General features: G+C 48.5%; 1 protein-coding gene across 5 annotated transcripts in view; it reads left to right on the top strand.

Annotated features, from left to right (window-relative positions):
* GRIK4 (glutamate ionotropic receptor kainate type subunit 4) overlaps window positions 1-13089 on the top strand; it is a 138002-nt gene that overhangs the window by 4935 nt on the left and 119978 nt on the right. The window contains exon 2 of one of the 5 annotated variants that reach the window (XM_049800233.1): window positions 6144-6248. The exons of the other annotated variants lie outside the window; for them this stretch is intronic. The gene's annotated coding sequence lies outside the window, so the exon portion shown is untranslated. The remainder of the gene's footprint in view (window positions 1-6143; window positions 6249-13089) is intronic. 5 annotated transcript variants of the gene reach the window in all.

The raw sequence follows: 13089 nt of genomic DNA, 5'->3' as shown, positions 1-13089 counted from the left end.
CGCAGACAGACGAAGCACAAACTCCTTTCCTTACGCAGTGCTGCTTTCTGGCATACCCAAGGCCTTTGTGGATGATAGCAATGCAACCGCAATAGACTGCTGTCCACCAATTCGCTATTCCCCAGCAGAGAAATGGCCTTACCCTGGCTTTGAACCCAGCAAGGCTGCCGCGATCAGCTTAAAGCGGAGAAACGGTCTCCGAGCCTCACATGGTGGTGCTGTTGCTGGAAAACCTTTTCACTTGTAATTATGGTTAGTGTTTAAGAAGACAAAGCTTCTGGTAGGGGTTAGGTGACTCTCTCCCTGGCCAGCTGTCCCACCGGCCGCGGGAGCAGAGCCGTCACGTACTGCCTGTGCAGGAGGGGGGACGGCTGATGACTCCTTGCCAGAAGTCAGCAGACCAGAGGGGAAGAACTGGGCTGGAAACAAAGCAGGTTGCTGAAACATGTGTGATTAGCTGGCTTCTCTATGCACGGACCTAACTGTTAAAAACGTTATTAAAAATAATCCTTAAAAAGAAACCATCGTGAGCTGCAGGGCCCCGGTGCCCGAGGCTGTACCCACATGGCTCCGGAGCAGCAGCGCTTGTTGGACGTACGCTTTCAAGTCCCGTCGTGTTTGGACTGTGATTAAAAAAAAGCCAAAAAAAGCGCCACCCTGGCTTGAGGACTGGCGTGGGAGGAGGGTGTGTGTAGCTGCTCTGGGGGTCAGGTGGAGGGGTATGTTCTGGGCATGAGGAGGGATAGTGGAGGACTTTTACTGTTTGCAAGTGTTTGCCAAGTTGCATCTGGAGAAATAAGGCACGAACGAAGGGCTGTCCCCATGCTGTGGTGACAGCAGCAGGTGTGGGCTGCAGCTAGGTTGACATGAAATGCGTGTAGATGCTTTCTATGTAGACGCTTTCTATGTGTATCTTGGGTTCCTAGGGACTAGGAACCCAAGCTAGAGACTTGCCAGGGGTGGCCCTCGGCTCCCCTCAAGCCCACACTGTAGCTGCCCATCTCCTGGAGACCTGCCGTGGCGTGTGGCCCACCATCGCACCCAGCTCTTGGAGCTGGGAAGTGCTGCTGGGTGTGCCTGAGCTTCAGTTCTGTCCCCTGCTTGATTCATGCCTCACTGGGCTCATTTCAGCACTCGTAAGTAGGGTTTGGCCTGTATTGATTTTATTTTATTTTTTTTAAAAGGCTTTCACATTTCATTTAGGACTTTCCTAGATTCTGAGAGTCTAAAGAAATAGAGAACTGTGCAGGAGGAGGAGAGGTATCTACATCTTTGTTGATGCATGACATGGTATATTTGTCTGGCTGAAAAGATATTAATATTTCCCCCAATATTAAAAAGGCCCAGTTAAGTTCCTTAAGGTGAAGTAGATTCATAGTTATTTGTCATTTGCTGCTGAAGAGTGGTGAGAGGTAGAGAAAAATACAGTATTCATTTGTTAACTATTTGCCCTTTTAATTTTGTTTTCATTATTCTTCTAGGAGAGTGATATTTTATTTATGCTTTCTGAGTTATGTGCACAAATCTTTTATTTTTTAAAAAGTCACCGGTATAGATGTCAGGCCCTTTCAGCAATGCCTTGTCTAGACTTGCCCTTTGATTCTTTGCAGTTCTCCTCAGGTACTGCTGTGTTACGGTGCTAGGAAGAGTGGCTAACAGTGCCCCATCTCCTAGCCATGCCTTCCCTGTCCTGAGTGGTCTTGTGAAGGCAACTGATCTATGGAGGCTACTTCCAGGATAAAAGGAGTCTTTCTTTTTTTTTTTTTTTTTTTCCAGCAAAAGGCAACTGAAGCTGTTCAAAGGGGGCCGCGTGCAGCTGGTGACTGCTGCGGCCTGTTCTTCTCTGAAATGATCAGGTGAAAAGTGGTTTTCTTGAATGCTTTTGATGTTGGACGCTAGGGCAGAGCATTCAGGCTCCCTGCATGTGTGCTGAGGTCGGTATCTGAGGAGAACGTGGCTGCTGGGTGGTCACCGTGTGTGGGCAGGGGTTTGCACGTTGTTCCCACTGGCTCTGCAAACTCGAGTTTTCCTAGGGATGCGCTGGGCGGCTTCTCTGCATGCAGAGGCAGGAGGCTCATTAGCACCATCGAAGTGTGAGTGAAAACTGCGGGAGAAAAGCGAGAGCTTCCGAGCCAGGAGCCCTGGGAGAAAGCGAGTGGGAATCGGGTTGAGCTGCAAGCGAGTACTTGAGCAGTACTTGAAGGACGTAGAAGTCCTGCATCCCTGCTTCATTTTGCTTTGATTTTGAACAGTGAGGGGCCTATTTGGCATATTGACTGAGACTGGATACCAAAGAGGGAGGGATTGATCGTTTCCTCCACTGTAGAGGTTTCTACATGAATTGCATGTGATCAGGGTTGAATGCATTTGGCTTAAAATCAACTGAGCCGCGTGCTCTGGGGAGCTCTTACAGAAGCAAGAGGGGCTTGGTGCAATGTGTGAGGACCTGCCCTGCAGCTGACGGCTCCGTGGGAGAAAAGCATCCGTGGCATGGGCCAGGCAGCCCGGTGCCCGGGGGGCTGCCCTGCTCGCCCACTCCCCGGCGCACGCAGTCCCCCTTGCCACACCGCGGAGATTGGGGTGGGAGGGGCGTGTGTCTCTCCAGGCTGTGATTTAGCCGCATAAACCATAACAAGCTCCTGATCTACAGCTGAGGAATCCAGCACTACAATAATATGAATAATAAATAATAAGCAGATTTATACCTTAGATCAGTGCTACAGGGCATGGAGTGAGGGGAGGTTGCGGATTCAGTGAGACAGACCATCTCTTTATCTGCTTTGCACCTCTGTGGCGGAGTTATTTTTACTGATCTCTTCGTTAATGTCTGAGAGGCAGGCTACATTGTCCATCCCAAGAGGCCTTAAGTTTTGTTTTGATTCATTATATATCCATGTACATATTATATGGGCATAGATCTCTGTGTGCAGAGCATCTGGATGGGGAAGTCAGCTGGTAGTTACAGAAAAGAGCTGTGTTGCTCAAGTAGCAAACAGCATAGACCTCTATTTTTTTAACTTTTTTAATGAAAGTTACTTGCTCACCAGCACTGGTAAAGCTGTGGTATGCCTGGGCACAGCAGCCAGCTGCTGCCCGGTGCTGTACCGCGTGGTGGATCTGGAAGGTGACCGGGTTTGAAGTAGGTGCTAATTCAGCAGGAAGAGGAAAATTTGCTTTAAGGAGAGGAGCCAGGGAGAGAGGGGCTGGTCACTGGGAAGGTCATACGTATCTCCCTTACAGGTCCAGTCCTATGCAGTCGCAGGGGGAGCGACAGAGGGCAGACATGGATAGGTGCACATACAGGGTTTTGCTTCAGAGGTCTGATTTTTCACTTTTGTTCCTGAACATCGAATATTCTCCCTGAGCCAAGGATCAGGATCTGAGAGCCATGTAACCTGTTTTATATCTAAATACTGTTACTGCCCCTGGGCAACGCTTTGTGTATTTAGCTGCTGAGCCATGTTTAATAGAGGTCTTTTTGTTTCATAGAGTGAAAGCTAGACATAGCAAGAGCTACTCTGTCATTTTTTCATTTTTTTCATATATATATATGAATAAAAAAGTCAATTACATGAATGAAAGATGCTTGGTTCCCTGCCTAAACAGCTGCCAAAATTAATTCCAATTCTGAGCCAAATTCAGCAAAGCTGGAATTTCTGCAGAAAGCTCCAGCGTGGCATGAGATAGGCTTGTGCATTAGTCTGCATTACAGATTACTGCTGCCCAGCTCCTCGCCCTTGGCTATCCGTGTGGGCAGCTGAGGAAGGATGGATTTCACGCGCTCTGCGATGAGCTTGACTTCACTGCAGAATAAGCCCGAATTAAATATCCTTAGCAGACCCTTGCTGGAGTGAGTGCCATCACACTGCAAAGCAGTGCTCACTTGATAGAGAACAGCTGTCTTGGCAGCTCAGAGCACCTGAAAACTTAGTGCCAGCGTCAGCAATACTTTGAGCTTCAAATTTGTTCCTCCCCACGGACCAATTAACTTGCATTTAAAGAACCACCTGAATTGAGCAGGAGATTTTTTTGGACGTGGCCAGGAGCTGGGTTGAGTTACAAAATTTGAATAAGCATGCCGAGGAAGCAAGCCCTCCGTAAGCAGCTCTACGGCTGGCTACTGAGGATGGGGCACCTGTGGGATTCGTGGCTGAAGAACACGCTTGCTTACTTTTAGGGAGATGCGTGCCTGTAGTGACTATAACTAGTGATCTGAAGGTTGTTTTCAGGAAGCGAGGTGGAGGAGAGCCTTGCAGCTTAAGGCGGTGGCCCAAGTTTCTAAAGGTGAGTTGAGATAAAGCCAAAGCCATTACCTGTGAGCTATTACAACCTTCCTGAGAAGGCAAGCTGGAGGATGGCAGATGGGAGGAGGAAGACAGCAAGGCAACTCCAACTTGTAACAGTCTGTTGGAGCAGAGCTGAGATCCTCACGCTGTGCGCGTAAGGTAGGGTTTCTTTCTGTTTGAAGTGATGTGCCTTGTGCTTTAGAGGTTTATTCTTCATTCTGTTGCTGCGCAACTCTTGGCAAGTTCACTTGTCCTTGCTCTGTAGGTGGGTGAACCGCAAGCTCGGGGGCCAGCACTCCTGGGTGCAACATGTGCAGTGCTCCGCTCAGTGAGGTGTTAAAGCCTCTTGCTAGCGTTAGGCACTGCAGGGCTGTTGGGCAACCTTCCCAGAAAAGGTGCTTTTGATCTGAAAGGGCACTTATCTCAAGTGCCCCTCTGCAGCTAATTGCTTGTGGCTCAGTTTAAGATAAACACACCCCTGTAAAGCTAAAAGCCCAAATTGTCCTGGCTTGGATTTAGAAGCTCTAGCTCTTGATATCCAGGTGTTTCGAACCTATAGCACTTGAGAAAGTCACAATCCCAGAAGTAGAGAACAACCTGCTGACAAAGCAGGGGTGAGACAGATCCCGGCTCCCTGCATGCTGCTGCTGCTGAGCCCTACACAGGGCTCCAGCCTCTGCCAGGGGTAGGTCCTGCCCTTCCCTGCAAAGCCTTGCTCCTGGCTTTGTGCTCCTCTTCTCCCTCACGAAGACCTCACTGTGATGAGATTGAAGCTGCTGGCTGAGGTGATTGCTGAAAAAATGCTGAGGAAAAAGGGAAGGACGGAAGAACTCGAAAGAATGAGTTTTGCTTTTCTGGAGGATGTTGGCTATGAAAAGCACGGAGCTGGAGGTTGTGCTGATCGGCAGGGGAAGCAGTGTGCATGTGGGAGAGAAGGGGGCAACACCCAGGGCACAATCCATACCTGAAATAGCTGTGAGCAGGCAGGACAAATGGGTGCCCTCAGCCTGCATTTTGCTGGGAAAGCCCTCCAAGAGGATGATGTCAGGTTAGGGTAGCATCGTTCCCCAGAGCCCTTCTTTGGGGTGTTATCTCTGGAGGGGGGATGAGTGTGGGAGGCCTGAGAAGCAGAAGGTGAAGATCCCAGCTGGAGGAGAGCTCCTGAAATGAGGAAGACCCGGGAGATGCATGGAGATGGGTGCTTATAACCATGGCCGGTTATGCCCGAGAGTGGTAACGGGGAGCAGTGGCAGGGCATGGACCACAGGGCTCTTGGGGCCGGCAGAGACCTCCCTGCGGGAAGGGATGTGCAGACCCGGTGCTCGTAGGGCTGGAGGCTGTGAGGGAGCTCCGTGGCCCATAGGTAAAAATGAAACGCTAAGCTCAGCGGGCAGAGAAGTAAAGAAAGCAGAGGCTCATGTGTCAGCAAAGAGGTGGACTTGAGCGTGGAGCTAGAGGGGAGCAACAGGGGGGATCTGCAGTGGAGGAGCAGCTTAGCCAGGCAGTTGCCAGCTCTGACTCGACCCCTGCCAAATGAGGACTGTGAATGTAAGAAGGCTGCAGGGAGGGATGGCTCATTTTCCCAAAGACACCGCTAATGAATTCCTCTTGCACCTCCAGACACTGTAGGGGTTTGGAGAGGCTAAATGGAACTTTATGCGAAAATGATGGCTGAATGTCAATTCTGCTGTCGAAGCCAATTTGGGAGCCGGAAAGTGCTAAAAGAATTAAGATTGTTAAATGGAAATAAGTCAACTTGGTTGAGATGAAATAGGGTTTAAATGAGTGAAATTATCTGTGGATTACTCTTGTTAGAGTACTGCCTTATTTAATAAACTGAGTTTTAATCTGCTGCAGGGATTCCTGAAGGAAAAGCTTAGCCTACGGGGGTACATGCATGTGATGAAGGGGAAGGACCGGCTGTGCCATCTTCCAGAATGGAGCCACAGGAGTAAAAGGGAGGTAATAGTTTGCCCGTGAGTGTGTTGTACTTTCATGAGGATCTTGTTTGCTGCTTCGTAAGTGGTTTGATCCTTTTCCAGGCTTCTTGGGTAGTTCTTTCCTTTCGCTGGCAGAACAGGAGATCACTTCTTCTGGTCAGGTGATGCCTGTTGTGGATACCACATGTCCCTGGGGAGCATTTCTAGCGTAGGGCCATGCAGGACTTCATGGTTCCTGGGGGAAATGTAGTCAGACCTCTCCCTGAGTACTGGAAAAGAGTTCTGCAAGGGAACGAACTCTTGCTGTCTTTAAGAGGGAAAGAGAGAGCGCTGGAAATCTTGAGGGCTGCAATTTCACTGCGAAGAGAAAGTCTAGAAATTATTAATGGGCACTGATTATCTGCTCCTGCAAGAGCAGATCTGTTGCAGAAGAGCAACCAGGTACTCTTAGCTAACTTTAGCTGTCCACCCGACTCAATGCGGATGTCACCTGTCATCTTGCATGTGTTTCTGACCTGTCTCTCTTTAGTGATAGTCATGAAAGCATAACTGCTCCAGATGCTTCTGAAATTGTCTGCGGGGGGAAGGACCTGATCTTAGTGCTGAGCAGTCATGTTTCAGCACTGTAGGACTCTGCTCTTGGCTGCTGGAGCTGGTATCTGAGCCTGGGAGCTTACGGCATGCAGGAGGGGCATGTGGCTTCGAGGGGAGGATCTGAATGTGAGGTACAAAAGGCTAATGCGCAAGGAGGGATGGGGCTTGATTTTCCTCTCAATCCTATAACAGGTTTCAGAATATCTCATGTTCTGTACTTGGAAAAGTCAAGAATTTCCAAGCTGTTTTCAGACAGTTTTGAGACAGAAGTCAATTCCAGAGTCATTGGTGGGTTAGGAGTCTCAAAGGGGATGCAGGAGATCCAGGATCAAACTCCGGCCCCTGTAGGAGGCCATGGGTAACCTGTCTGGGTTATGCTCCTACCCGTTCAAAGGAGACTGTCTGCTGTAAATTTTACATCTTTGGTAGTCCTCGTGGTTGTTGTCAGGAGAGCTAATAAAACTGCCTAGCAGGCAGAGCTGAGCCATTGCCTGCCACAGCCTTCCCATCCTGTATTTTTGCCTCTTTTCCTGGATCTGTCCTGACAACTGGTCTCTATAAATGCTGAAAATTCTTGCATCTCATCCTGCTAAAATTGTGTTTGGGGAGGAAGTTAGAGCTGGGATAGCAGGAAGAAGGCAATGAAGAGGCTCTGTTTGCCCATATATTTTTCTCTTGCTGGGGGGATTGCTGTTCACTACCCCGTCTTGTAGCACAGAGCAGACTCACTGGAGCTGGTCTGTATGTGCTGTGTCCTCTGGAATTATTCCTGGTTTCATATCGTAGAGGTGCAGGCCAGGATGAATGCCTGAGATCTAGCCTTAGGCTCATTCCACATGAGCTTAAGATTTCTGTGATCTTCTTGCCAAGCCCAAGGGATAATGAAAGTTTGAAAAGTTATAATGTGGTGTCAGCTTGGGTTTGTCTGAGGATCTCCACATTCATTACAGATTCCACCCCCTTCCTAACCCTGATTTGTGGTTCTTCTGCTTGACAAGAGGAATCTGCTAACCTGTATCTGATAGGATCAGCTGCCCCTTCTCGCTGCTAGAGGTTTTTGTAGTCACCAGCATCTTACAGAACTTCTGCTTATGGATGCACATGTGTGCAGGCTATGGTGTTCAATAGCACATTTGATAGCCCCCACCTTGTACCAGATCTGATTCACAGGCATCTAATTTTACCATGGCAGAATGTCCCTAATCACACTCCTTCATTCACCCTGTAGAGTGGTTTTCTGGTTGGGTTCAGCTGCCCTGCACATCTTCCTATTTGACCACCAGCAGAAGACCGTTTTGCCATTTGACTTCGGCACTTCAGAACATTTTGTTCCACATCCCTTGCACAGAAGATAGCTTGGCAGTTGCAGACCTTTAGCATTTATTATCTGTTGGTTTTCTATCCATTTCAGTGGCATGTGGAATTCTTTGTCATGCTTGTTTCATTGAGGGCCCTGGAACGGTGGGAAGAAGTACTTTGTTTTTCCAGGCGTGCTCAGAAATACCATGATCTTAGCGATCACACAAGACACAGCAAAAGAACGGTTGAGTTGGCAATGAAATATCTTGCAGTACTGGTGCCAAGTCTTGGGTATCCCATGCAATAGCCACCCCAGATGCCTCGCCAGCCCCAGTTGTGCTGCTTCACTGCAGAAGCTGGTGTTGAGCTTTTGGGGCCAGGTGAGGCTGCAGCGGCTTTGCCCAGGCAGCAAGCAGTGCCCCGAGCACTGTAGCTTTCAGCAGAGCTTGCCTCAAAGTCCCCAGCATGGCCAGTCTTTGAGAGGTAATGCGGTAATGCTATGGGATAGCTGCCTACCAGCTCTGGCAGAAAGGAAGCACTGTGGTTGTCCAGCTTGGCATGGCTGAGGAGCATTACCAGGGTAGGACAGGGGTCTAAGCACTTGGGTTTTGGAGCAGAAAGCTTGTTTTCATTGTAATGGCTGTGGTTGAAAAGCCTGTTCTTCTCTCATGCGTTTAAATCCCATGGAGCTTCTCGTTAGGAACAAATGATGCCTCAGGCAAGTGGAGCTATAGAAAAGTAATCTTTATTAAGCACCCTCAGTGGTCAGAGTTACTTGATGAGCTCCAGAGTTTTATTTGCAGGCAGCTTGGGTTGTCATTTAGCAAGAAAGAGCTTTGAACTCCCTCCCTTCCCTGTCTCTAGGTTACTGTTTTCTATTTCTGTGTGTTTTGAGTCCCTACAGCCCTGCAGATACTGCTCGTAAAATTGTTGACACTGGGAACAAAATGAATGGAAGAGTCTGGATGTGCACAGGTCAGGAAAATGCAGCCATGCTTGGGGAAGGGGATACAAGGTGCCTGCAGTGCATCGTGAGTCCTGAGCAGGACACCGGCGTAGCTATTTCTGTGGGAAATGCTGTACAGAACCCACAGACTGATGTGGGAACATCTACGGGAAGTTCTGTCTCTGAATGCTTCATTGCTGCATATTTGGGGCAGGAATGGCTACTGGGAGAGCAACATGTCCTCTTGGAGCCATCCGCTCTGCCCCTCCGTGCTGGCACCTACAGTAAGCTGTACGGCCGGTTGTCTTTCATCTCTGCACTTTGCAGGTTCTCCACAGGTGATAGAAAATGAGCTATAAATTATAAGCACAAGGGCCAGCGAAAACCAAAATAAATTTAAAACAGCATCCTGCCAGTTGTTTTGCTTTTTGCTGCATAGCTAGAGGGAGAAAGAATAAACAGCTCAGAAAAATAAAGCAAGACATGGGGTATGAGTGTAAAGGTGTTGCACACCTCAGCTGCGTAGCTAACCCCGATAGTTGTTTGAGGCTCTGCTGCTACACAGTGCCGTATGGGATATTTCTAGATTGACGTGGAGGCAAGCCCAGCCTCACTCCCTGCTTGAGTGATATCAGGGAATCTCAAGGTAAACCCAGGATGAAAAAGGGAGAGAGAAAAATTAATCTGTGACCACTGTACTTGGCTTTATGAAAAGGAAATGAAGTGAAGGCAGGAGACTCAGAAGTTCGCCTGCATCTGTCTTGTCAAGCATGTGAAGCTGACACAACGATGGAGTCATTACAGGCTCCTGTGTAAATACAGGCTCTTCATATTTTATATATTTTTTTTCCTCATAACATATCTCATTTACTTAATAGCCTGTAATTGCTCTGGAGGAGCAGTCACGTCAGCCATCTCTAGCACTCATGGTCCATAGGAGCTTTTTGGCATCAGAGTAAGTGCCTCTACAAAGTGCAGCAGCACAGAGGGCTCAGCAAGCCCCTTGCACAGAGGTCTCATGGCAGATGCTTTCAGTCCCCCAAGCTCTGCACTGTGACGGGGACCTTTTAGGACGAAGACATTTTCCGTGGCGCTGGGGGCAGCTGTGCATTGCGGGAGATGGCTTTGAGCTGGTTGTGGTCCCTCTGCTGCCTTCACTTCTCCTCATCATTGCCTGGCTCTTCCCCTTTTGGATGGCAAACTGCAATGGGTCGGTGGCTATTCGTTGTCCTGGGACTGTCAATTTTATTGCAAGGAGATGGGAAGCATTTTCAGGCATTGGCTAGCAGCACGGAGAGTCTTTGAGCAGAATTTTGTGCCACTAAGCATGCTTTTGAAAGACGTGTCCTGATGCTTAGGGAATCAATTAACCTCTAAAAGATTTGGTGGCTTGGTTTAGAAGAACACTGGCTTTGAGAGTTTCCTCTCCTGCTACTAAAACAAACCACCTCTAGCATTAAGCATGGACGCTTTCTAACACCGAAAGGTGAAGTGAGAACAAAACCAAAATAAAATAAATTTTAAAACCCCACAGCAAAACTCCGGAAGGAATGCAAGAAAGACCATCTGTGTGACTAACACGCAAAGCCCTTCTGAAAAACAGTCGTTTGCTGAATATAGCTATATGCTTTTGTTTTAAATGTCCTGGCTCTATTCTTTGCCCCCCCCCCCCCCCCCAATCTGGAATCAATCCAGCATTATTTGTGCTTGAAAAGGCAGAACTGGCTCTCCGTGCTGAGCTGCCTGAGCTACAGCCAGCACCTGCAGGGAACTGTGCAACAGGTTACTGTCTGCTTGCTTTTTTTTGCAGCCTTCTTAAGGGAGAGCCGAGCAATCTGTGTACAGGAGCGCATGCTGTGGGGATGTGCATCCTCACCTACTCCGCTTGCACAGGTCAGTGCAGCCTTTCAGGGCTAAAGCTCACCGCTCTTCTGGGAGCTGCCAGAATGCAGGCTCCGCTGTGAAACATGGTAGTTCATGGAAGTTCGCCCTCGATACTTGGAATGTCATTGCTTCTCTGCTGGTTTTACCGATCTCTCTACTAGAGCTGAATTAAGCAGGTTCTCCAGTGCTGTGGGGAAAAGTGTCACTAACTTGCTGACCAGAAGTTTCTAACCACCAGGAACATCCTTCCCAGTTTTGCAGTGGGCTTGAGCGGGTGAATTCTGCTTTCAGTTGCAGAAATGGAAAACACAGTGAAATTAAATGCAGGCATTACGTTTTCTTGCACCTCTCCTCTCTTTCTCTTTTCATCCTGGCAACAGACTTCAGCCAAGCGTATGCCTGGGTTTTGAGACATCTGGATTGTCTGTAAGATATAGCCATTTCCAGGAGAAATACAAACTCCGTCTTTCCCTTTTCAGAAAATCTCTCCCCAGGTAGTAAATCTGAATGTAGTCAGTTAAAAGCTGAGAGAATCTGGAAATGTAAAAATATCAGCATTGGTTTTATGTATTTTTCTAGCCAGGATATCAATGCCTGAGTGGTGAGACCAAGCGAATTTCTTGTTGCACAGAAGAGTCTATCTCTCGGAGAGCAGCAGGGTCTGATAGCTTGTGGTACAGGGTTCTGCTCCTGACTGGCTTTTTTCCTTCTTTTTGTAAGCCTGGGTATGACACACACGCGCTTTAGATTTCAGTCTCAGCTAGCTAATCTGCTTTCTGACCTATAGAAGAAAATAGCCACTAATTATTTGTTTACATTGTGCAATTCAACTGCGCAAACGCTTCCTTCGAAGAGATTAGTAGCGGGGGTTTATTTTATTTTGTTTTCCCTGTCACATTGTCTTTTAATTCGGTAGAACTGGATTTCTTGGTTTTGCCCTTTGTAGGAGCCCTGAGCCCCATTACTGCATTAAATGTGTAAATCAGCAAAATCCCTTGGTCCGAAGCAGAGGTGTCGTGAGGGAACAAAAAGCCAATGCGTACGTGCGGTATCACCAGTGCGGGGAGACGGGAGCTGGCCACCCTTCACTCAGCAACGCAGTAACGCACTGATGGATTTGGATGGGACGGTAAAGGCACAGTGTTTGCTGAATCGGGTTCCTCTTTCCCCACATTGTTCCTCAAAGTCAATCTGACCCTGCTTTGCACTGTATTTCCATGAAAGCGAGAGGGTGCTGAGCATCTTGCAGATGACAAAACCTCTCTTTTAGCCTGGGATTATTCAACTAATCTCGTGATTATGGTGATAATCCCCTTTGCAATGGTGCCCCTCTCCAAGGAGCTCTTCCCTCGGGGACTTCCGAGTCCCAAATCGCATTTTCTCCTAATACCAAAGTGCTCTGTATTAAATTAAGGCGCTTTCAAGGATCAGAGGTGTGCAAGTCGTCTGCCATTTATAGCTTTGGAGTCTCTGGTGTATCGTCTGTTGCCTTATTGACCCTCTTAGGGTTCACGGTAGGGATGGAGACTGAGGGGCTCTCCTCTTGGAGAGGAGACGGCTTTTCAAGCTTGACCCCATGCCCTTGCAGCAGAGGGAGTGAGCTGGAGCTGACCCACCAGCTGCGGGCAGCATCACAGCCTGGGCAGTGACGCCTGGGGCCCGCCGCCTTGCTGGCTTCGGAGGTCGGGTGTTTTCAGATGGGATTTTGCTGCAGCTGAAGAGGGCAGGCAACCTGATGCGCTGCTGCCTCTGAGGGCAGGCAGGGAGGCAGTGAAAGCAGTGCTACTCTCCAAGCTGTAATCCCTTCCCACTCCTGCTGCCAGGTACTTGGCGGCATATAAATATTTTGCTCACAACTCATTGGAGGTGGCATCTAACCAGATGTGCTCTCACTTGGTACGGTAGGAGATTTATTTGGTTGTCCATTTATAGCTTATTATTTTCTTCTGTCTCCCCCCCTCCAACTTAATAGCAGTTTGCTATCCACTAGGGTATACATTTTCTTCTGATTAAGTGCCATTTAGCCGTTGGCTGCTTGCTCATTTTACGTTTATAGGCACATTTACAGCGGCACAGACAGAGGCACAAGCGCCTAGGAGCAAGGGTAAGGAGAATGGAGAGTCACAACAGCTTGATTAGA

This window comes from Accipiter gentilis, chromosome 5, assembly GCF_929443795.1.
Source record: "Accipiter gentilis chromosome 5, bAccGen1.1, whole genome shotgun sequence".
NCBI lineage: Eukaryota > Metazoa > Chordata > Aves > Accipitriformes > Accipitridae > Astur > Astur gentilis.
Note: the sequence above shows the minus strand (reverse complement) of the source record. Positions and strands in the feature narration are given on the sequence as shown.